This window comes from Mus caroli, unplaced genomic scaffold, assembly GCF_978045245.1.
Source record: "Mus caroli unplaced genomic scaffold, Mus_caroli_1 scaffold_10, whole genome shotgun sequence".
Classification (NCBI taxonomy): Eukaryota; Metazoa; Chordata; class Mammalia; order Rodentia; family Muridae; genus Mus; species Mus caroli.
Genome location: NW_028227265.1, coordinates 56,206,011 through 56,231,998, shown reverse-complemented (window position 1 = coordinate 56,231,998; position 25,988 = coordinate 56,206,011). Strand labels below are relative to the sequence as shown.

General features: G+C 38.4%; 1 long non-coding RNA gene across 1 annotated transcript in view; it reads left to right on the top strand.

Annotated features, from left to right (window-relative positions):
- Positions 1 to 22,030, top strand: part of LOC147002381 (uncharacterized) — an 89,222-nt gene extending 67,192 nt beyond the window's left edge. Inside the window, exons 2-3 of the long non-coding RNA XR_015048723.1 lie at positions 11,897 to 11,960; positions 21,982 to 22,030. This is a non-coding gene — a long non-coding RNA (uncharacterized LOC147002381). The remainder of the gene's footprint in view (positions 1 to 11,896; positions 11,961 to 21,981) is intronic.
- Positions 22,031 to 25,988: the final 3,958 nt, after the last annotated feature.

Below are 25,988 nucleotides of genomic sequence, written 5' to 3'. Positions count from 1 at the left end.
AGGCTCGCTGACTGGCCAGCCAGTTCCAGGCATGACTACCTGTGTCTCTCCAGTACTGGGATTGCAAACAAGTGCTACCATGTGTGATTTCTTTTTAAAACCACATTTTCTGTATCCATTCCTCTGTTGAGGGACATCTGGGTTCTTTCCAGCTTCTGGCTATTATAAATATGGCTGCTATGAACATAGTGGAGCATGTGTCCTTATTACATATTGGAGCATCTTCTGGGTCTATGCCGAGGAGTGGTATAACAGGTAGTACTATGTCCAAATTTCTGAGGAACCACTAGACTGATTTCCAGAGCTAACACTCCCACAAACAATGGAGGAGTCTTTCTCTTTCTCCACATCCTCACCAGCATCTACTGTCACCTGAGTTTTTGATCTTAGTCACTCTGACTGGTTTGAGGTGGAATTTCAGGGTCATTTTGATATGCATTTCCCTGCTGGATGTTGAACATTTTTTTAGGTGTAATTCAAAAGTCCTCAGTTGCCGGGTGTGGTGGCGCACGCCTTTAATCCCAGCACTCGGGAGGCAGAGGCAGGCGGATTTCTGAGTTCGAGGCCAGCCTGGTCTACAAAGTGAGTTCCAGGACAGCCAGGGCTATACAGAGAAACCCTGTCTCGAAAAACCAAAAAAAAAAAAAAAAAAAAAAAAAAGTCCTCAGTTGAGAACTTTTTGTTTAGCTCTATACCTCACATTTTAATTGGGTTATTTGGTTCTCTGGAATTTAACTTCTTGAGTACTTTGTATACATTGGACATTAGCCCTCTATCAAATATAGGATTGGTTATGATCTTTTCCCAATCTGTTGGTTTCCTGGTTTCCATTTTGTCGTATTGTCAGTGTCCTTTGCCTTACAGAAGCTTTTCAATTTTATAAGGTCTCATTTGTTGATTGTTGATTTTAAAGCAGAATCCATTGGTATTCTGTTCAGGAAAATTTCCCCTGTGCCCATGTGTTCAAGGCTCTTCCCCATTTTCTCTTCCATTAGATTCAGTGTATCTGATTTTATGTGGAGGTCCTTTATCTACTTAGATTTGAGTTTTGTTCAAGGAGATAAGAAAGGATCAATTTGCGTTCTTCTACATGCTGACTTCCAGTTGAATCAGCACCCTTTGTTGAAAATGCTGTCTTTTTTCCACTGGATAGTTTTAGCTCCTTTGTCAAAGGTCAAGTGAACATAGGTGTGTGGCTTTATTTTTGAATTTTTAGTTCTATTCCAATGATCTATCTGTCCTTTTCTGTTACAATACCATACAGTTTTTTTGTTTTTGTTTTTGTTTTCTTTACTCACTATTGCTTTGTAGTACAGCTTGAGGTCAGGGATGTTGGTTCCCCAGAAATTCTTTTATTGTTGAGAATAATTTTTGATATCTTGGGTTTTTGATTATTTGAAATGAATTTGAGAATTGCTTGGAATTTTGATGGGGATTGCATTGAATCTATAGATTGCTTTCAGCAAGATGGGCATTTTTACTATATTAATCCAATCCAGGATCAAGGGAGATCTTTCCATCTTCTGAGGTCTTCTTTGATTTCTTTCTTCAGAGACGTGAAGTTCTTGTCATACAGATATTTCACTTGCTTGCTAAGAGTCACACCAAGATATTTTGTATTATTTGTGACTATTGTGAAGGGTGTCATTTCCATAATTTCTTTCATAGCTTGTTTATTCTTTGAGTATAGGAAGGCTACTGATTTGTTTGAGTTAATTTTATATCCGAAAACTTTGCTCAAGTTGATTCTCAGCTATAGGGGTTCTCTGGTAGAATGTTTGGGGCCACTTAATTATACAATCATATCATCTGCAATTAGAGATATTTTTATTCCTTCCTTTCCAATTTGTATTCTGTTGACATCCTTTTGTTCTTTAATTGTTCTGGCTAGAAATTTGAGTACTATATTGAATAGGTAGGGAGAGAGTGGGCAGCCTTGTCTAGTCCCTAATTTTAGTGGGATTGCTTCAAGATTCTATGCATTTAGTTTGATGTTGGCTACTGGTTTGCTGTATATTGCTTTTAGTATGTTTAGTTATGGGCCTTGAATTCCTGATCTTTCTAAGACTTTTAAATTCAAGGGGTGTTGAATTTTGTCAAATGCTTCTTTTAGCAAATAGTAAGAGGATCATGTGATTTTTTTCCCTTTGAGTTTGTTTATATAGTAAATTACATTGATGGATTTCAGAATATTAAACAAACCATACTTGATCGTGGTGAAAGATTGTCTTGATGTGTTCTTAGAATTGGTTTGTAAGAATTTTATTGAGTATTTTTACATTAATATTCATCAGGGGAATTGATCTGAAGTTCTCTTTCGTTGTTGGTCCTTTTTGTTTGTTAGGTATCAGTGTAACTGTGACTTCATAGAACAAATGACCCTTAAAGTGGAGAATCTTCATCTCTTCTGTACCTATTATCCTTAGGTTTGGACTTCTCATTGTGTCAAGAATTTCCTGGATATTTTTGTGTTAGGAACTGCCACACCCACTCCATTAGTGATCTGTGTGACAGGCCCAAAAGCCTGTATGCAGTTCTGAGTTGAAAAGTTCACAGAAACTTAGTTTCCTGGGACCATGGCATCCTGTAATAAAGAATGCTCCAAATCTGTCTTTGCTTTAGTTGATGAACAGATCTGTGTGCTTTCCCTCAATATTGTTTTTTTATAAGTGCCTCTAAGGATTGATTTTGACATACAGCTAAGTTAGATTAGCCTCCACCAGTGTTCCAATGTCCTAGGCAGTCCTTGAGCCAATCCTGGGCTTGGAATTCAGTAAGAATGTTACCTATTCAGTAACATTCAGATTTAACCCTAGTAATGTAAGAGACAGTGAAAATAATCAGTCATTACAGTTCACTAGAATAGAGCTAGTAATCTCAGGGCTAATCTACATAGTAAATACTTAGAACAATAGATAGCTGAGCCTCTCCCATACACAGGAATTTACAATGGCCTAGGGGGAAGGTGGACTATACAATTGACTAGAATTGGAACTATGGCAAGGGCATGAAGCCCTTGTCCCTGATTTCTAAGATTAAACTGACCTTAGGTGGGGCTGCTTTTGATCCCAGTTGTTAACACTGATTTTATCCCAGTTGGTTCCTGTTAGCTTTTAGTACGCATTCCTCTGTTTTGTTGTAGAAGTAATTTTGCATCAGATAACTTCAATGTACCTTGGATGGCCTTAATGTATCACTTAATTCCTTTGTTTCCTGTAATATATAAGACTGATGCCCACTTTGACAAATTACATTCAGATACACACTCCCTTGTTTCTGTGTCTGTTTGTCACCTTTTTCGCCAACTCCCTGTCCACCTATAACTGGAACCCTGATTTCTCCCTCTGATTGAGTGGGGCTGACTGAGGGCAATCTGCAGCAAGGAACTTTTTGCATTTTGCATTTTTTTGACTGGTGTGTCAATGTTTTCTTTCTTTCTTTCCTTCTTTCTTTCTTTCTTTCTTTCTTTCTTTCTTTCTTTCTTTCTTTGAAAAATTTTATTAGATATTTTCTTTATTTACATTCAGATGCCTTTTCTGTTTTTTCTCCAACAACCTCCTATCCCATACCATATTTTCCTGTTTCTATGAGGGTGTTCCCCCACCCACCAATGTTTTATAGTATCTTCTGCACTTTGATTCTCTCTTCTGTCTCTTCTATTCTGTTGGTGATGCTTTAGTCTATGACTCCCGATCTCTTTCCTAGGTTTGCAATCTCCAGAGTTATCTCCTTTTGTGATTTCTTTATTGTTTTGAAAGGAAATAAAACTTGAGACCTGTGATTCATGTAATTTATGTCAAATAGCCCAAAGAGTTGTTTGTGAGCTTTGAAGCCTGGGGCTGAGAACATAGCAGAACAGGTCAGGTCCATTGTTAAGACATTCCTGAGGCTGCTTAGCCATAAAGATAATGACATGCCGGACTGGCCCGGCGCCTCCCTATCTCCCGCACCAATTCCTCCCTGCTGATGTTTAAATGGACCAATCATGTGAAACCGTGACAATTCCTCCCCCAGCCCCACCCCTTTTCTATAAAAACCCCTAGCTTCCAAGCCTCGTGGTTGACACCTCTGTCTCCTGCAGAGATATGTGTCGGCCTGGAGCTCTGTCATTAAACTACCTCATGCTTTTACATCAAGATGGTCGTCTGTTCGTGATTCTTGGGTGCACGCCAAACGGGAATTGAGTGGGGGTTTCCCCACTAGGTTCTTTCAGTTTCTATTTCCATTTTTAGATCCTGGATACCTTTGTTTAATTTCTTCACCTGTTTGGTGTGTTTTCCTGTAAATCTTTAAGAGATTTTTGTGTTTCCTCTTTAAGGGCTTCTACCCGTTTATCTGCATTCTCTTGTGCTTCTTTACTGAGTTACTTATGTCCTTCTTAAAGTCCTCTACCATCATCATGAGATGTGATTTTAAATCTGAATTTTGCTTTTCTGCTGTGTTGGGCTTTTCAGGGCTTGCCTGGTAGGAGAATTGGGTTCTGATGATGCCAAGTAGCTTTGGTTTTTGTGGCTCATATTCTTGTCCTTGCCTCTCGCCATCTGGTTATCTCTGGTGTTCTCTGGTCTTGCTGTCTCTGATTGAAACGTGTCCCTTCTGTGAGCCTGTGATCTTAGGTGTGTTAGCACTCTGGGGAGACCACCACTCTACAGGCAGGACTGGGTTAAGGAGAGCTGTGGCACAGATTTAGCTCTGGGGTGCAAATGGAAACCAGAAGGATCCTGTTCCTGGGGTACTCTGCTGTTCCTGTGTCCTTTCTCTGACAGGTCCCACTTGGGCCAGGTATTGGAGCAGTAGTGGTGGTCTTATCTGTGATCTTAGATGTGTCAGCACACCCAGTAGATCAGCTCTCTCCAGGTAGTATTGGGTTAAGGAGAACAGGGTTAGCTCTGGGGCACAGAAGAAAACTGGAAGGATCTTGAACCTGCCTTCTCCACTCTTCCTGTGTCCTGGGGGCTCTGGGTGGGTCCCAGACCATTGCAACTCTTACAAAGGAAAACATTTAATAGGAGCTAGTTAAGATTTCAGAGTTTAAGTTCATTATCACCATGGTGGGAGGTAATGGGAGTGTGAAGGGAGACATGGTGCTGGAGAAGGATCTTCAATTTCTACATCTAGATCAGCAGGCAGCAGGCAGAGATGGGCATAGCTTGAGCTTCCTCCCAAAAAGATGCATTTACTTCAACAAGGCCACACCTTCTTATAGTGCCACTCCCTATGTCCATGCATTTCAACACATGAGTCTATGGGGACCATCCTTATTCAAGCCACCACACTAGTCTTCAAAGTTTTCTGGAAGAGCAGCAAGTGGTCTTACACACTGAACCATCTCTAGCTCCTGCTATAGTATTTTTATGTGCATAAATATCTTGGCCTGGTGAGTGACAATAAGTGATTACATATGAAGAGTTCATTATTCTTTCTTTTCTTTTATTTATAATGTTTGTTGATACTCTATGGTCACTGTTATGCTGTGTGCTTTATTTTCCTTATACAATATAACCATCACTCATTAGATAGTACTAATTTTTACTATCCTCATTTGGCAGTTGAATAAATAGTAACTCAGAATACTCGTTTATCTTTCCCCAAACATGTGTTGTTCCTAGGCTTCACCAATTGCTGAGTTTTCAGATGAATGCTTCAATACCATAGTTTCTTATATAACTAGACATCATCTGCTATGTGTCCTTCAAAGTGGTACTTCTTTATATTTCCATATCAGAAGGAAACTTAGAGGTTCTCACTTCTGCTCAGGCCCGTTTGGACTCCCTCACTCAAAAAATTATGGCCTAAGAGCTAACTTCATGGCAAAGACTGAAGATATTTCTTCCAGGAGAAGCAAAGCCCAGAGTTAATGCTTTCATACTTTACATGTTGCTGTGTCTATGGATTAGTTTCTTGATGGTGTTTTAAATTATTTAAACATATTGGGGAAAAATTACAAAATGAGATTCACTTGTTTCCCCCCCTTTCCTTTCTATTGCTTATTTCTGTCTGTTATGGGCTGTCCATTAAGGTCACTTGGGATTGGTTACCCACTAAATGGCCTGAAGACAGCTGGGCTTTTAGATTGATCACCAGATTTATGGCAGGAAGGTGAATTGTCCTGTAAATGTTGTTGCTTCTAAGTGGAAGAGGAGAAACTATTAAGCATTAAAAGAAAAAAAAAAAAAGAAAAAAAAAGAACGCTGAACTCTCAGCCCCTATTCCTTAATTTTAAATATTTAACAAATGATTTTCTTTCAGGAAGGCCTGGATATGTACTAAATTTACCTGTAGTACAAGGGAGTCAGATGAGGTAGTCCTTGCCCATCTCAGAATTCAAGGTTATTAGGACTGTATTGTATATGTGTCCCTACCTCTTTTCCTCCCCTCCCTTCCCCACCTTTCCTTGCCCCCCTACCTTTCTCACTCTCTCTGTAATAAGAAAAGAAAACAGCTACTTTTTAAAGTTAATTTTAAAAATTGCACTTCTCAATTTTAACAATGGGAAACAAGTTAGTTGCTGTCTATGTGTTTCACTCCCAGAAAGAAGCACCATTGCTAGTCCTATAGTTGATAAGCTATCCTCTGGAAGCCACTAAAACAGAGTTGGTAATGGTGTTTTCAGAGAGCCTCTAAGAGAGTGAAGAAGATTCAGTAAAGCTGGCTCAGTAGCTAAAGCTATGCTTACCCATGTGATGAACAGAGGAAGTAAGCTCTATTAAAATGAAAAAAAAAACTGATCAAATTTGGAACATCTTAATTAAAAATGTCTGGCACTTTAAAAAGTGCATGGGTAAAGAAAACTAACATTTGCCAAGTGTTAATCATGAGCTAGACAGTTTCACTTCATACCTCATTTAATCCCTTCGGAGTAAAAGGTAAATATTCATATAATTATTTTTAGAATTGTGTCCTGCAAATATTTATTGAGCACTTTATATGTGTCTTCATCAAATATCATAGAATATAAGTAACTTACTCAGGATTACATTTTTTGTCTCCTACTTTTCTTGATAACTATATTACTTTTCACTACAATACTTTTACATTAAAAAGGATAAGTGGAAAGTTAAACAGCTAATCTGGAAATGTTATGTTCATCTGCAAACCTCAGATATCTATGAATGCACACATACAACTTTCTTTTTCCTCATAAGACTTCTGCTAGTACATTAAAATCACCTGGAAAATTACACTCTGTCTTGAATTTGCCTACAATGATATAGAAATGGATTATTGATAAAGGCAGGAAACATTTATTAGTGATTTACAATTTGGCATTGTGCTAAATATATAATCCCCATTAATCAAAACAAAAAACAAACAAACAAACAAACAAACAAACAAACAAACAAACAAACCAAAAACGAAAAAGCAGAGCAAAAGAAACAAAGAAAGAAAAGCATACTAATCTATAATTACCTTCCTATCTCAGAGGACAGATTAGAAGAGTTAGGTGACTTGCCCAAGGTCACTCAGCAATGGGGGCAAATTATTCTAGTAACTTCTGAACCCAGTCATGGTTGCATAATATTTCTAAGCTTGTTTTCCTTTGCTCTGACTTAGCCACCATGCAATAAGAAACATAAGTAATTTTGAATGCAACATATGGTGCAAAAAACCCCTGAAAATCTGTTCTGTTTAATCTTTACTTAAAGAAACCCCCATCAAAAGTTGCACAAGAATTTTCCATTCCACTCACTCCAGGGAACACTTTTTTGTACTCTGAATCATGGTATTGTCCTGAAGGGGGGAAAAACCTGACTATATTAATTTCTTAATATTCAAGGAAACTTCTGTTAACACAGAAAAGCATGAATGTACAATTATGCTCCATGTAAAGCAACAATTACTGTATGCACTAGAACTCAGAATTTATAATCAGGATGTACTGATACTTCTAACTTCAAGACTTACTCAACCACTCTGTTCCCTGCCACATACAAAAAAAAGAAACAAAGAAAGAAGGAAAAGATAACCGACTGACTCTGACATTGCTCATCAAAGGCTTCTGTCTAAAATGTAAATAGTCTTGAGAAGTTATCAATGATGTTTATACGTCTGAGAAAAATGAAAGACTTTAGTCTTGGCTTTACTTAAAGAGAAAGGAGGACAGAACATCAGAGCTGGGAGGACCTTTGGGAGCTGACCATGTCCTTCCACTTCCCTACCCCTTGATGGCCAGAGAAACTCAGACATAGAATGTCAGAGACTTATGTTTCTTTTTCAACCTTCCCCCGAGTCTACCATAAGTGAGGCTGAACATGTGTGTGTGTGTGTGTGTATGTGTGTGTACGTGTACTGTCCCTGTATATGCTAATGTGTCTAACCTATGGTATGCATTCCAGCCACTAATGCCGTGTTATAACAAACCACCATATTCAGTGGTATAATATAACCACCATTTTGTTAAGCTCACAGGCTATATATAGTGTGTGGGTAGAAATTCCATCAAGGAATGGAAGTGGAGGTCTTTGTTCTATAATTCCTAGGGCTTTACTTGAGGACACTCAAGCCATCTATTAAGACTTAGAAATGTAGGATCTGGAATTATACGAAGGTTTATTCACCTACATTTTTTTTGTGGGTCTAGATATTCAGATACAGCTGGGCCTAATAACTATTCATAAGTGCCCTTCACTGTGGTATAAATTTCTCACAGTATGATGGCCAATTAAAAAAGTGCCCCAATAAAACTATTACAAAGCCAAGCAAGTATGCATGTTTGGCCTTTTGTAAACCAGTACTGAAAGTTCCCATCAGTCCTGTAGATTCTGATAATTAAAATCAAATCCTAATATTATCTTGAGGGGAAAAACTTTAATCCAACCTATAGGCTAATGTGGGAGCATGCTCCTGATCAAATCGTAGACATGGGTGGCAGAGGTAGGAGGATCATGAGGTTGAAGTCAGTTTGGCTACAAAAATCTTGACAGTAGGTGGAAGAGCATCTATTATCACATTGGAGACAAAGAACAGAAAGTTTTGTAGTATTATCTTTGCTAAGTTTGATCTAACACACATAGGTAGACAACATTTACAGTTTTTTGTCATACTTCACAATCTCTGCTTCTGTTCTCCAGTTTTACTGCTCATCTTAATTATCTCGAGAAAGTTTCCAAGGCCCAAGTGTTAAAGAAATGGCCAAATTTTATTGTGCTTCTAAGCATTTTTAAAAAATCAAATGGCTATACTAAAAGAAGCAGACAGCACCAACAGTTGCTATGTTCATGTGGAAATAACAAGCTTATCAGTAAGTAAGTCAGGACTGAACAACTCCTAAACCCCTCATCATACAAGAGCCCTAATCACATACAATGTTCTCTGGTGTAGTTCAGCAGAGGTTAGGAATTATAGAGAATTTATGAGATCCTGAAGGCTTGGGCTCTCCTTAATCTTGGGAGACAATAGCATAATGGTCATAACAATTGTGATTTGGTAGAAACATTCCAGCAGTTATTAAACTTTTGTAAGCAGGCAATCATAACAACCATTATCGTTATCTCACATTATTTAGGCAAAATTTATTTCAACAAATTTGAGATAGATTTGATTATGCAGAATCCATAAGCAATTGATGAATGAAGCTGTTATTTTGGCAGAATTACTTTCTTAGAATAAAGACAAGATATAAAAGATTGACTATTTCATGAGTGGATGTCAACTTTCTACTATGCATTGTTTCTACATTCCTCATGAAAGTTATCACATGAAGGGCAGAAGGAAAAGGAAAACAATTGAAATTTTAAAGCATGCCCTCAGTGCTCTAATATTTACATACAGCAAATCACTGTACTCATGTGATAACCAAGGAAAGCAGAGCTATTTGAGGAGTGGTGGCCAGAGTAAACCTACCAAGTATTAGGCCCCTTCCTGTTGCTGTGATAAAACACCATAGCCAAAGTAACTTATAGAGCGAAGATTGTTTTCATGCACAGTTCCATGATGGCAGAATGGAGGCATAGAAAAAAAATGACAAAGCAGAGAAAGAAAAGGGAAATGGTGCAAGCCTTTTGTCCTCCAAAGCCCACCTTTGGTAACAACATACTTCCTCCAGTAAGGCTGCACCACCAAAAAACTGCACCAATAGTGCTATTGAATAGAGAACAAGTGACTGTTCTGTGACTATGGGCAATATTTCTAATTCAAACCACCACCTTGAGGTTCAAGGATTTGACTCTAGATAGAGCTGATTCAAATTTGTTGTTGAGAGAGCTCAAGTTAAGAGTGCCTAAAAATTCAAAGCCAAGATTAATACCCAGTTCTGTTGTGTTTCTAAATCTATGCTTTCTCTGTTGTGTTTACTAATATCACTTGTCAGTAGTGTTAAACTTGGAGGAGTAAAGAATTAGACCTGCTTCTTCTAAACCAATGAAGAAATCTGAGAAGATAGCTCCTTTGAGAGAATTTCTAAGCAAGCCTGTCATCACCCAGAGAATTAAAGAAATTGGAAAGTAGTACTGTAATTTGTCTAAAATTTAAACCTACACTTAGTTGCCTTCTTGTTGGAAATAAATAGTGCTGTTCAGAGACATTGGAAGAAATGTTTTTGTGGTGGAAATATCAATTTATTTCCATAATAGAAAATTGACTGTGTTATTGATCCATATGTCTCATCTGCTGTGTTTCAATAATTACAAAATTGAAAGGCGTACCCGGGAGCATCGTAACTGTCAAACAAGTATTGAGTGAAAACTGTTTTCTTAAGTCTTGATATGAGTTTCTTTAACAACAAACTGACATGGAATGAGACACAAAATTAAATATGTTTCATTTACTATGTAAAATGGTTTTTGTCTACTCCTTCTAAGAGTTGATTAACAAAATCATCTTAGGAACTGTTTACTTCCCAAGAGACATTATACCTTACCAAATGCCAGTCTGACTCATACTTACAAGATTGATATTTCTAATCTTAGGTTAATACTATTTTAAAAACTGACCAAATCTCTTTAGTTCTTTTATTTTTGCTATCTGGTGAGAGACTTTTTTATAATCCCCATACCACTCCATTTTATGAACAATAATTTTTCACATAAATGTCAGCATTTCCAATAATATTTATCCAAACAGATGACTAAATATGATTTTTAGAGCATTCTGTGTGTTTTATGTACAATTAAAAAATGCTCACAGTCAGCTATTGGATGGATCACAGGGCCCCCAATGGAGGAGCTAGAGAAAGTATCCAAGGAGCTAAAGAGATCTGCAACCCTGTAGGTGCAACAACATTATGAACTAACCAGTACCCCGGAGCTCTTGACTCTAGCTGCATATGTATCAAAAGATGGCCTAGTCAGCCATCACTGGAAAGAGAGGCCCATTGGACATGCAAACTTTATATGCCCCAGTACAGGGGAATGCCAGGGCCAAAAAGTGGGAATGGATGGGTAGGGGAGTGGGGGGAGGGTATGGGGACTTTTGGGATAGCATTGGAAATGTAATTGAGGAATATACGTAATAAAAAAATATTTAAAAAAAATAAAGTTAGTTTCTATACTTGCAAAAAAATAATCTCGCTGGGCGTGGTGGCTCATGCCTTTAATCCCAGCACTTGGGAGGCAGAGGCAGGCGGATTTCTGAGCCAGCCTGGTCTACAAAGTGAGTTCCAGGACAGCCAGGGCTATACAGAGAAACCCTGTCTCGAAAAACCAAAAAAAAAAAAAAAAAAAAATCTCAAGATGCTTTCTTGTGGATTACCCCCTCTAATTTGGCAGGTATGCAAGCTTTAGCTTGTCCCAGGCCAAAATTAAGTCAAATAGGATGAACTTTGGAGAAACACACATCACTGAGACTAATTACAATTACACCAGAGGCTTCTAAAATGGGCACTTCTGCTTTCATATGCCACAAACATTGGCTCAGAACCAGGGACAGATAATGAACTGATGCTTTTCTTGCATTTCAGAAAACAAAGATATTCCACTGAATCTTCTCTTAGCACTGTGATGTATCTTGCATCAAGTATATCGGTAAGAATTTAAAACCTATTTATCTTGAGTACCTCAGACATGAGATAACCAAATTTATAACTATTTATACTGTCTTCTTTATACCAACTGCTTAGTGTTCATGTCCATCTTCAAGTCTGGTAAATTGTTTTATCTTATTGGCTTTGTTATTATTTTTCATATATTTTCTCTTCCTAAGTTCCTATATGAAAGTGCTTGGGCTTTTTAGTTATCTCTATATTTTAGTCTTGGTTTTTATCATTGCACACAGCTCTACGGTAGGATTTCTGGCTCTAGCAGTTTCTCATTTTATTCTCTATGTTTCTCAAATGACCAGTTGTATTGAATTCTAGGATTACATTCTCCACCAGATCTAATTGCCCTTTTTTTCTCTTTTCTTAAATTGAACATTTTATTTATTTACATTTCAATATTATAGGCTTTACCAGTTTCCTCTCCCACAGAGGCTCCCTATCCCACCCCCTCTCCCTGCTTCTATGAGGGTGGTCTCCTGCCTACCCTACACTGGGGCGTCAAGCCTTTACAGGACCAAGGGCCTCTCCTCCTCATTGATGTCCAACAAAGCCATCTTCTGCTACATATGCAGCTGGAGCCATGATTCCATCCATGTATACTCTTTGGTTGGTGGTTTAATCCCTGGGAGCTCTGGCGGGGGGGCGTCTTGTTGGTTGATATCATTGTTCTTCCTATGGGGTTGCAAACCTCTTCAGCTCCTTCAGTCCTTTCTCATACTGCTCCATTGGGGACCCCTTGCAGCCAACTACTGGACTGAGCAAGGGGTCCCCAATGGATGGAATTGTAGCTCCAGCTGCATATGTAGCAGAAGATGGCTTTGTCAGTCCTCGCAGGAGACAGCTATATCAGGCTCCTGTCAGCAAAAACTTCTTTGCATACTCAACAGTTTCTGGGTTTGGTGTCTGTATATGGAATGGTTACCTAGGTGGGGCAGTCTCTGTATCGTCTTTCCTTCAGTCTCTGGTCCATACTTTGTCTCCATGTTTCTTGAGTATTTTGTTGCCCTTCTAAGAAGGACTGAAGCATCCAGACTTTGGTCTTCCTTCTTCTTGAGCTTCAGGTGGTCTGTGAATTATATCTTTGGTATTCAGAGCATTTGGGCTAATATCCACTTATCAGTGAGTGCATAACATGTGTGTTCTTTTGTGACTTACACAGGATGATATTTTCTATATCCATCCATTTGCCTAAAAATTTCTTTTTTTTTTTTAAAGATTTATTTATTTATTATATGTAAGTACACTGTAGCTGTCTTCAGACATTCCAGAAGAGGGCACAAGATCTCGTTGCGGATGGTTGTGAGCCACCATGTGGTTGCTGGGACTTGAACTCTGGACCTTCGGAAGAGCAGTCGGGTGCTCTTACCCACTGAGCCATCTCACCAGCCCTGCCTAAAAATTTCATGAAGTCATTGTTTTTGATACCTGAGTAGTACTCAATTGTGTAAATGTACCACATTTTCTGTATCCATTCTTCTGTTGAATAATATTCTGGTTCTTTCCAGCTTCTTGCTATTATAAATAAGGCTGTTATGAACACTGGGTATATGCCCAGAAATAGAATGGCTGGGTCCTCAGGTAGTACTCTGTCTACTTTTCTGAGGAACTGCCAGAGTGATTTCCACAGTAGCTGTGCCAATTGCAAAGCCACCAACAATAGAGGAGTGTTTGTCTTTCTCCACATCCTTGCCAGCATCCACTGACACCTGAGTTTTTGACTGGCATGAGGTACAATCTCAGGGTTGATTTGATTTATATTTTCCTGATGAGTAAGGATGCTGAACATTTTTGCAGGTGCTTCTCAGTCATTCGGTATTCCTTAGTTGAGAACTCTTTGTTTAGTTCTGTACCCCATTTTTAATAGTGTTATTTGTTTCTCTGGTGTCTAACTTCTTGAGTTTTTTGTAAATACTGGATATTAGCCCTCTATCAGATGTAGGATTCATAAAGAACATTTCCCAATCTGTTGGTGGTCTTTTTGTCTTACTGACAGTGTTTTTTGGCTTATAGAAGCTTGCAATTTCATGAGGTCCCATTCATTGATTCTTTATCTTATATCACAAGACATTGCTCTTCTATTCAGGAATTTTCCCCCTCTGTCCATATCTTTGAGGCTCTTCCCCACTTTATTTTCTATAAGTTTCAGTGTATCTGGTTTTAAGTAAAAGTCCTTGATCCACTTGGACTTGAGCTTTGTACAAGGAGATAAGAATCAATCCATTTGCCTTCTTCTACATGCAAACTGACAGTTGAGCCAGCACCATTTGTTGAAAAAGCTGTTTGTTTTCCACTGGATGGTTTTAGCTCCTTTGTCAAAGATCAAGTGACCATAGGTGTGTGGGTTCATTTCTGCATCTTCAATTCTATTCCATTGATCCACCTGCCTGTCACTATACCAATACCATGCAGGTTTTTTGTTTATATGTTTTCTTTTATCATAATTGCTCTGTAGTGCAGCTTGAGGTCAAGGATGATAATTCCCCAAGAAGTTCTTTAATTGTTGAGAATGGTTTTCACTAGCCTGGGTTTTTTGTTATTCCCGATGAATTTGGAAATTGCTCTTTCTAAATCTACGAAGAATTGAATTGAAATTTTGATGGGGATTACATTGAATAGGTAGAGAGCTTTTGGTAAGATGGCCATTTTTACAATATTAATCTTGCCAATCCATGAGTATGGGAGATCTTTCCATCTTCTGAGATCTTCTTCAATTTCTTTCTTCAGAGACATTAAGTTCTTATCATAAAGATCTTTCACTTAGATTCACACCAAGGTATTTTATATTATTTGGGACTATTGTGAGGGGTGTTATTTCCCTAATCTCCTTCTCAGCCTGTTTATCTTTTGTGTAGAGGAAGGCCACTGATTTGTTTGAATTAATTTTATATTCAGCCACTTTGCTGAAGTTGTTTTTCAGGTTTAGGAGTTCTCTGGTGGAAATTTTTGGGTCAAAATAGTGATATTTTGATTTCTTCCTTTCCAAATTGTAACCCCTTGATGCCCTTTTGTTGTGTAATTGCTCTGGCTAGGACTTCTAGCACTATATTGAATAGGTAAGGAGAGAGTGGTCAGCCTTGCCTATCCCTGATTTTAGTGGGATTGCTTCAAGTTTCTTTCCGTTGGATGTTAGATTCTGGTTTGCTGTATATTGATTTTACTATGTTTAGGTATGGGCCTTGAATTCCTGATCTTTTCAAGACTTCTAACATGAAGGGATGTTGAATTTTGTCAAATGCTTTTTCATGTGGTTCTTTGAGTTTATTTATATGACCTGTCCAGCAGTTCCAGTTATTCGAGGGTCTTGAGGGGACCTTCTCCTAAGAACCAAATGGGGGGAGAGAAAGACCGACACCAAGTGCAGGAACGACATGGGAAGCAGTCCGAGTAGCATCAAGGTGTCACTGTATTCAGCAAGGCTCAAGGCTTAAATGCTCAAGCAAAAGGGGAAGTACTTCTCAGAAGGAGGAATGGGGGAGTGGAAATTTTTCTTTTGGCAACTACACAGGGAAGCAGGAACTTGGTGGTATCAGGGTACATCTTGTGGTCAGGACATCTGGCGCTGACTTAGGGCTGGAACATTCTGTGGTGGTTCACAGAGTGGTGCGTTGGTGGCCCGCTTTTGACCCCCTTTTCTTCTCGGGGGGGAGAGGCCCAATTCAGAGATCAGGACAATTGTGTTGTCTTAATAGCTCCCAACATTTATATAGTGGTTCACGTTGATGGATTTCTGTTTATTGATCCATCACTGCATCTCTGGGATGAAGCCTACTTGATCATGTTGGATGATTATTTTGATGTGTTCTTGGATTCTGTTTTTGATAATTTTATTCAGTAGTTTTGCATCGATATTCACAAGGGAAATGGGTCTGAAATTCTATTTCTTTGTTGGGTCTTTGCATAGTTTAGGTATCAGAGTAATTGTGGCTTCATAGATTGAATTGGGTAGAGTACCTTCTGTTTCTATTTTGTGGAATAGTTTGAGGAGCATTGATATTAGGTATTCTTTGAAGGTTTTCTAGAACTCTGAACTAAACCCATTTGGTTCTGGGCTGTTTTTAGAGGGAGACTATAAATGACATTTTTATTTCTTTGGGATTGTTTAAATCATTAATCTGATCCTGATTTAACTCTGGTACCTGGTATCTGTCTAGGAAATTGTCTATTTCATTCAGGTTTTCCAGTTTTGTTAAGTAAAGCCTTTTGTAGTAAGATCTGATGTTTTTTTTGGATTCCCTCAGATTCTGTTGTTATGTCTCCTTTTTAATTTCTAATTTTGTTAATTAGGATACTGTCCCTGTGCCCTCTAGTGATTCTGGCTAAGGGTTTATCTATCTTGTTGATTTTCTCAAAGAACAAGCTCCTGGTTTGGTTGATTCTTTGTAAAGTTCTTTTTGCTTCCACTTGGTTGATTTTAGCCCTGATTTGAATTATTTCCTGCAGTCTTCTCCTTTTTGGTGAATTTGCTTTTTTTTTTTTTTGTTCTAGAGCTTTCAGGTGTCCTTTCAAGCTGCTAGTGTATGTTCTCTTCAGTTTCTTTTTGGAGACACTCTAAGCTATGAGTTTTCCTCTTAGGACTGTTTTCAATGCCTTCCATAAGTTTGGGTATATTGAAGCTTCATTTTCATTAAATTCTAAAAAGACTTTAATTTCTTTCTTTATTTCTTCCATGACCAAGTTATCATTGAGTAGAATGTTGTTCAGCTTCCACGTGTATGTGGCCTTTTATTATTTATATTGTTATTGAATATCAGCCTTAGTCTGTGGTGATTTGATAGGATGCATGAGATAATTTCAATATTTTTGTATCTGTTGAGGTCTGTTTTGTGACCAGTGAGGTGATGAGAAGGAGGTATATCCTTTTGTTTTTGGATAAAATGTTCCATAGATATCAGTTAAATCCATTTGTTTCATAACTTCTGTTAGTTTCAGTGTGTCTCTGTTCAGTTTCTCTTGCCATGATCTGTCCATTGATGACAATGGGGTGTTGTAATCTCCCACTATTATTGTGTGTGGTCCAATGTGTGCTTTGAGCTTTACTAAAATTTCTTTAATGAATGTGAATACTCTTGCAATTGGGGCATAGATGTTCAGAATTGAGATTTCATCTTGGTAAATTTTACCTTTGATGAGTGTGAAGTGTCTCTCCTTATTTTTTTGAAATCTTTAGGTTGAAAGTTGACTTTAATCCATATTAGAATGGTTATTTGGGACCATTTAATTGCAATTTTTTTTTCCCTGCCTTTTACTCTGAGGTAGTGTCTATCTTTGTCACTGAGGGGGGTTTCCTCAGCAAAATTGCTGAGTCTTGTTTATCTATTCAGCCTGTTAGTCTATGTCTTTTTATTGGGGAATTGAGTCTATTGATATTAAGAGATATTCAGGAAAATTTTTTTGTTTGTTTGTTTGTTTGTTTTTGTTAGAGCTGGAATTTTGTTCATGTGGCTATTTTCTCTTAGGTTTGTTGAAAGATTCTTTTCTTGCTTTTTCTTGGGTGTAGTTTCCCTCCTTGTGTTGGATTGTTCCATTTATTATTCTTTGAAGGGCTGGATTTTTGGAAAGATACTGTATAAATTTGATTTTCTCCTGGGATATTTTGGTTTCTCCATCTATGGTAATTGAGAGTTTTGCTGGATATAATAGCCTGGGCTGGCATTTGTTTTCTCTTAGGGCCTGTTTGACATCTGCTCAGGATCTTCTGGCTTTCATAGTCTCTGGAGAGAAGTCAGGTGTAATTCTGGTAGGTTTGCCTTTATATGTACTTGACCTTTTTTCTCTTACTGTTTTTAATAATCTTTATTTGTTTTGTGTACTTGGTGTTTTGATTTTTATGTGACAGGAGGAATTTCTTTTCTGTTTCCAATTATTTGAATTATTTGGAGTTTTGTTGTCTTCTGGTATGTTCATGGGCATCTCTTTCCTTAGGTTTGGGAAGTTTCTTCTATAATTTTGTTGAAGATATTTTCTGTCCCTTTAAATTGGGTATCTTCCTTCTCATCTAAACCTATTATCCTTAGGTTTGGTCTTCTCATTGTGTCCTGGATTTCCTTAATGTTTTGGTTTAGGACCTTTTTGCACTTTACATTTTGTTTGACTGTTATGTGTTTCGGTAAATCTCTCTATCCCAAAATAAGCCCCAGCAATGAAAACACAACTCAATTAATATGAATAAACACTGTGCACTTAGATTGGGCAGATCTATCGCTACACTACCATCTTCTCCACCTATGAGACCCCTTAGAACTTGTGGTTTCTCCAGGCCATGTGCTTCTGCTCCACTTTTCTTCTTCCTCTTCCTCCTCCTCTGCATTCTCTTCCTCTTCCATTTTCTCCTTCTTCCTTCTCCACACCTTCCACTCCACAGTCCCTTTTATCTGCCCAATAATCAGTTCTCCTTTATTTTACAAATTAGGTTGGGAAGCAAGTTTATAGGAAATCACCTGAGTGCTGACTCATTCCTTGTTCACAGCCACTCACAGGATAAAGGAATGAACATCAAATATAATTATCCCCAGGGCTGTCCACAACAGTTGTGTCAATGTTTTCTTTGGTATCTCTTGCACCTGGGGTTCTCTTGGCTATGTCTTGTATTCTATTGGTGATGCTTGCATCCATGGCTCCTGACTTCTTTCCTAGGTTTTCTATTTCCAGATTTGTCTCCCTTTGTGATTTCTTTATTGTTTCTACTTCCATTTTTAGATCTTTGATGTTTTTGTTCAATTCTTTCACCTGTTTGGATGTGTTTTCCTGTAATTATTTAGGGGATTTTTGTGTTTCCTCTTTAAGAGCTTCTACCTGTTTACCTGTGTTCTCCTGTATTTCTTTAAGGGAGTTATTTATGTCCTTTTTAAAGTCCTCCATCATCATTGTGAGAAGTGACTTTAGATCAATATCTTGCTTTTCTGGTGTGATGGTATATCCAGGACTTGCTATGGTGGGAGAATTGGGTTCTGTAATTGGATGCGAAGTAACCTTGGTTTCTGTTGCTTTTGTTCTTTTTTTTTATTTTTTAGTTTTTTTTAATTAGGTATTTATTTCATTCACATTTCCAATGCTATCCCAAAAGTCACCCCCCCCCACCCACTCCCACTTCTTGGCCCTGGCATTCCCCTGTACTGAGGCATATAAAGTTTGCACAACCAATGGGCCTCTCTTTCCACTGATGGCGGACTAGGCTATCTTCTGATACCTATGCAGCTAGAGACACGAGCTCCGGGGGGTACTGGTTAGTTCATATTGTTGTTCCACCTATAGGGTTGCAGATCCCCCCAGCTCCTTGGGTACTTTCTCTAGCTCCTCCATTGGGGGCCCTGTGATCCATCCAATAGCTGACTGTGAGCATTCACTTCTGTGTTTGCTAGGCCCCAGCATAGTCTCACAAGAGACAGCTATATCCTGGACTCTGAGGAGTTCTGAGTCAGCTGGGATTACAGGAAGGACAGGCTCCCATCAGAAATAGGGAAAGCAGGGAGCACCTGAGATAATCAGATGGCGGGAGGCATGCATAAGAACAAAAGCAACACCTTCTTGAGTTCTTTATATGTTGCTTTTGTTCTTGTGCATGCCTCCTGCCATCTGATTATCTCAAGTGCTCCCTGCTTTTTCTATTTCTGATGGGAGTCTGTCCTTCCTGTAATCCCATCTGACTCAGAACTCCTCAGAGTTCAGCTTTCTCTGTGATCCTGTGATTCCAGGATCCTGATATCCTGAGATTCTGGGTGTGTCAGAGTTCTTGGCAATCAAGCTTCCTCTAAGACCATGAGATAGTGGTGTGACCAAGCTCCTAGTATCCTGGAATCCTGAGATCCTGGGCATGTTAGAACGCCTGGAAGTAGTACCTCCTCTGGGGGCCGTGGGACTATTTGCTGAGTTCAAAACCAAGGTAGACTAGTGCAGACTGGAAGAAACCTGAGCCACTGCTCAGGCAGGGTTCCTGTGTCCATGCTCCTGCTGGTCCCAGGCACTCCCGGTGGTGTTACAACAGATGTTGTATTCTACTCATCAGTGATCCTAAGTCCCTGGGTGTGTTAGGGTGCCTGGAGTGTGGAGAGTCCTCTGGGGACTGTGATATGGTCCACCGAGTTTGCTTGCAAGGTCAAGAATTTCTTTCTAGTCCAATATATTTGGAGTTCTGTAGGCCTCTTCTATGTTTATGGGCATCTTTTTCTTTTGGTTTTCTTTTCTATCTCTTGTATTCTGTTGGTGATGCTTATGTTTATGACTCCTGATCTCTTTTCTAGAAGGTTTTCTTTCTCCAGGGTTGTCTCCATTTGTGATTTTTTTTTTATTGTTTCTGTTTTCATTTTTAGATCCTGGATGGTTTTTGTTCAATTTATTCATCCATTTGATTGTGTTTTCCTTTATATCTTTAAGGGATTTTTGTGTTCCTTCTTTAAGGGCTTCCACTTGTTTACCTGTGTTCTGTGTTTCTTTAAAGGAGTTATTTATGTCCTTAAGTTCTCTATCATCATCATGAGATGTGATTTTAAATCTGAATTTCGTTTGTGTTGGGGTATATATGCATGAGTTGTTGTGGTAGGAGAACTGGGTTCTGATGATTCCAAGTAGCTTTGGTTTCTGTTGCTTAGGTTCTTGTGCTTGCCTCTTTCCATCTAGTTACCTCTGGTGTTAGTTGGTTTTGCTTTCTTTGACTGGAGCTTGTCCCTCCTTTGTGCCTGTGAGCCAGTGGTTTTAGGTATGTTAGCTCTCCTAGCAAGATGATCTCTATCCTGGGAGGGATTGGTGTGTGGAGGTCTGTGGGACAACCTTAACTCAGGGGCAGAGATGAAGACCGGAAGGATCCTGTACCCCATCTACTCTGCTGTTCCTGTGCCCTGTGCAGCCCTGGTGGGTCCCTCTTTGGACAGTTATTGGAGTGAAAATTGTGATCTCACCTCTGGGCTTAGGAGTGAGAGCACCCCTGCATTGCCCTTCTCTTTTTAAGATTCTTTTATTTCCTGTACATCTTTATGCATGAGAAAACATTTTGTTTTCCTTCATTTGAATGTATTCTTACATTTTCTTTTCACTTCCTTATAATTCTTTGGGGAATCATTATTTCATTTATTGATCTTGGTCTTTATCTTTATGCTTGCCTCCCTGGAATGGGAAGCCATGGTAGAGTGGTTATAACAAATGATTACAACTTGAGTTATAAAACAGCAAAAATTTATTCTTTCACATCTTTGGAGCATCAGTGTCTGAAATTACAGTGTCAATGGAGTCATGCCCCTGTTAAATATCTATGGAAGTTTTATTTTCTTCTCATTTTTCTATTATATTAAAAAGCATTGAATATGGAATCTACTAGATTTTAAGGTTTAACTAAATGCATGTTAATGCACAGCTGAATAGAATTTTTTCATCTTGTGAAACTGAAACTCTTACCCACCCATCAATTCTTATGTCTGCTCCCCTCCTCTCAGACTCTGGCAGTGACTATCCTATTTGTTGTTTCTATTTTGTTTACTACTTTTAATTCTTCCCCAAAGTAGATGCAAGCAATGTTTTTCCTCATATGACTGTAATAGGTGTTATCCTCCAAGCCAAACTGCTACCACTGTCATGGAATCAACAGTGTATTTTTTAGAGACTATGAGGATTAGGCCTGTTAGCTATTGACATTCCTTCCTGGAAAGGGACAGAGTGAGAATCCTGTCATTGGACTCTCACTCAAGTTTCTAGCCATTTTTCTCAGCCATTTTTAGGTAGTTATGCCCTAATTTCACATTGCCTCAGGTCTCAGGAAGGGACTAGTATATACAGGCTATAGGAGAGGGGTTCGATCTATCTGGCTATGAGAAAACCATTATCCATGCTGAGTGAAGTCTTTCCAGTGTAGCTACTTTGGGTCACCATGTATCTGTTGCTAACTAACCCCTTACTCAAGATCTGCAAGTAAGACCAATAAACTCATTTGTTACCCAGGGTGAATTGTGGTGATAATTGTGTTTTGATTTGTTGTTAAAAATTTAAGAGGAATGCGTAGACATTTTTTATATCTCCTCCAGGGAAAGAATGCTAACAATGGACTGCACATATCATTCATCACAAAGTTCTCAAGTTTCTTCAGCATTACAATACTGGGTAGGATTTCCTTTTGTAAGTATAAGACTACACAGTATACATATATCATATTTTCTTTATGTAGTTATCTTTCCATCAAGATCCATTTTTTTTTTTCATCTCGTGGCGAGCAGGGGAGACAAACTATATGTTTGACCTTACACATAAAAGTCCAGGATAAATACCCAGCATTGGAAATGATGGATCTATAATAGTCCTGTCTCTAATTTCTAAGAAAACTTCACACTGGTTTTTCAATAATACCCCATTTCACATTCCCACCAATATCATACAAGTACTCCAGTGAGCTCCATAACTCAATGTTGTCTGTTTTTACCTGATAATTGCTATAGTAACAGATATGAGGTAGTATCTCATTGTGGTTTTGATTTGGATTTTCCTGATGATAAATGAAATTGAGAATTCTTTTATATTCTTGTCCTTTGCATGTCTACCTTGAAGAAGTCTATTCAATTCCTTTATTTGCATGTCTTCTTTGAAGAAATTGCTATTCAAATCATTTGTCCACTAATGAGCAAGTTAGTTTTTCATATATTTTGTTATCAAGGGGCTTACTTATATGTTTTGAATATTAATTCTTTATGAGATACATGATTTACCAACATTTTTCTCTCATCTAGAATGTAGCCTTTCTTACATGCTATGAAGTTTGGTAGTATGCAGTCTCCAGGTTTGTTTTTTCTTAAGATTATGTTGACTACTTTTATAGATCTAAATTTTAGGAGTACCCATCAACTTTATTAAAAAAGTTTCTGAGATTTAATAAGGACTACGATCGATCTAGAAATCACTGTGGACAAGTAAATATTTTAATATGATTTCAAATATGCTATGCTATGCCTTCATATAGTATTCATATCTGTCCTCTTTCAACAAAGTGTTGTAGTTTGCAACTGATACATCTTTAGCTTCTTTGCTAATTATGGTATTATTTTTAGGCAAGGATCATTTCTCACCTCTTTCTCAGTTCTCACAGTTGTTGGTGGAAGTAGATGTTCCTTGGCTTATGTCTAAATGTCTCCTGACTACTGCTTCCTTCACCTGTGTTCTTTTCCTCCATGAGTGAAAACACCTTTGTGTCCACAGTCCATAGTTCCTCTTTATATGAGAACCCTACAGTTATATTAGGGTCTACCATATTTCCATCTGACTTAATCTTGATCATGTTTACCAAGGCCCTTCTTCCAAATTAGTTCACAGTAAAGATAGCAGGTGTTATGCCTACATGATAGTTAGTATACATGTAATAGGAAATGGATTTACCCAGGAGAAAAGGCTCCAGGCATGCATACCTGTGGTGTCTCTTTGTTTCCATTAGTCTCTAGCATTTAAGGAGAAGTAGAGCACAAAAAGTAGCCCCTAGGTAGGCCTTTCTGTAAAACTTTCATCTTTGTTATTATCATGATCCTGGGCATTCAGTCAAAACTATTTAGCCAAAGAGCACATAACTAGATTAAGTAGATGTAGGGAGGGATGTCCCCTACACAAAAGAATATATAATAGTTTTTTGAATGATGCTGAAATTATAGTATTTTTCCAGCATATCTCCTTGATGTATTTTTTAATTAGATAGTTTCTTCACTTGCATTTCAAATGCTATCCTGAAAGTCCCTTATACCATTCCCCCCACCCTACTCCCTATCCCACCCACTTCTGCTTCCTGGACCAGGCATTCCCCTGTATTGGGGCATATGATCTTCGAAAGACCAAGGGCCTCTCCTCCCACTGATGGGCAACTAGGCCATCCTCTGCTACATATGCAACTAGAGACACAGTTCTGGGAGATACTCGTTAGTTAATATTGTTGATTCTCCTATAGGGTTGCAGACCCCTTTATTCTTTGGGTACTTTCTCTAGCTCCTTCAGTTCCTACCAATAGATGACTGTGAGCATTCACTTCTGTATTTGCCTGGCACTGGCATAGCCTCACAAGAGACAGGTATATCAGGGTCTTGTCAGCAAAATCTTGCTGGCATATGCAATAGAGTCTGGGTTTGGTGGTTGTATATGAGATGGATCCCTGGGTAGGACAGTGTCTGGACAGTCCTTTCTTCCATCCCAGCTTTGACCTTTGTCTCTGTAACTCCCTCCATGGGTATTTTGTTCCCCATTCTAAGGAGGAATGAAGTATCCACACTTTGGTCTTCCTTCTTCTTGAGTTTCATGTGTTTTGCAAATTGTATCTTGGGTATTCTGAATTTCTGGGCTAATATCCACTTATCAGTGAGTGCATATTATGTGTTTTCTTTTGTGATTGGGTTACCTCACTCAGGATGATATTCTCCAGATCCATCCATTTGTCTAAGACTTTCATAAATTCATTGTTTTTAATTGCTGTGTAGTACTCCATTGTGGAAATGTACCACATTTTCTGTATCCATTCCTCTGTTGAGGGACATCTGGGTTCTTTCCAGCTTCTGGCTATTATAAATAAGGCTCCTATGAACATAGTGGAGCATGTGTCCTTATTAGAAGTTGGAACATCTACTGGGTACATGCCAGGAGTGGTATTACTGGATCTTCCAGTAGTACTATGACCAATAATCTGAGGAAACAACAGACTGATATTCAGAGTGGTTGTAACAGCTTGCAATCTCACTAACAATGGAGGAGTGTTCCTCTTTCTCTACTTCCTTGCCAGCATCTGCTGTCACCTGAATTTTTGATCTTAGTTATTCTAACTGGTATGAAGTGGAATCTCAGGTTTGTTTTGATTTGCATTTCCCTGATGATTAAGGATGCTGAACATTTTTTCAGGTGCTTCTCAGCCATTCGGTATTCCTCAGTTGAAAATTCTTTGTTTAGTCCTGTACCCCACTTTTTAATGAGGGTATTTTATTTTGTGGAGTCCATCTTCTTGAGTTCTTTATATATATTGGATATTAGTCCCCTATCAGATTTAGAATTGGTAAAGATCCTTTCCCAATCCGTTGGTGGCCTTTTTGTCTTATTGAGAGTCTTTTGTCTTACAGAAGCCTTGCAATTATATGAGGTTCCGTTTGTTGATTCTTGATCTTACGGCACCAGCCATGGCTGTTCTGTTCAGGAATTTTTCCCCTGTGCCCATATCTTCGAGGGTATTCCCCACTTTCTCCTCTATAAGTTTCAGTGTCTCTGGTTTTATGTGGAGTTTCTTGGTCCACTTAGTCTTGAGCTTTGTACAAGGAGATAGAATGGATCAATTCACATTCTTCTACATGATAACCGCCAGTTGTGCCAGCAACATTTCTTGAAAATGCTATCTTTTTTCCACTGGATGGTTTTAGCTCCCTTGTCAAAGATCAAGTGACCATAGGTGTGTGGGTTCATTTCTGGGTCTTCCATTCTATTCCATTGATCTACCTGTCTGTCCCTGTACCAGTACCATGCAGTTTTTATCACAATTGCTCTGTAGTATATCTTGAGGTCAAGCATGGTGATTCCACCAAAGTTTCTTTTATTGTTGAGAATACTTTTTGCTATCCTAGGTTTTTTGTTATTCTAGATGAATTTGCAAATTGCCTTTCTAACTCAGTGGAGAATTGAGTTGGAATTTTGATGGAGATTGCATTGAATCTCTAGATTGCTTTCGACAGGATAGCCACTTTTACTATATTAATCCTGCCAACCCATGCGCATGGGAGATCTTTCCATCTTCTGAGATCTTCTTTGATTTCTTTCTTCAGAGACTTGAAGTTTTTATCATATATACCTTTCACTTCTTTAGTTAGAGTCACACCAAGGTAATTTATATTTTTTGTAACTATTGTGAAGGGTGTTGTTTCCCTAATTCCTTTCTCATCCTGTTTATCCTTTGTGTAGAGAAAGGCCACTGATTTGTTTGCATTAATTTTATACTGAGCTAATTCACTGAAGCTGTTTATCAGGTTTAAGAGTACTCTGGTGGAATTTTTAGGATCACTTATATATATTATCATATCATCTGAAAATA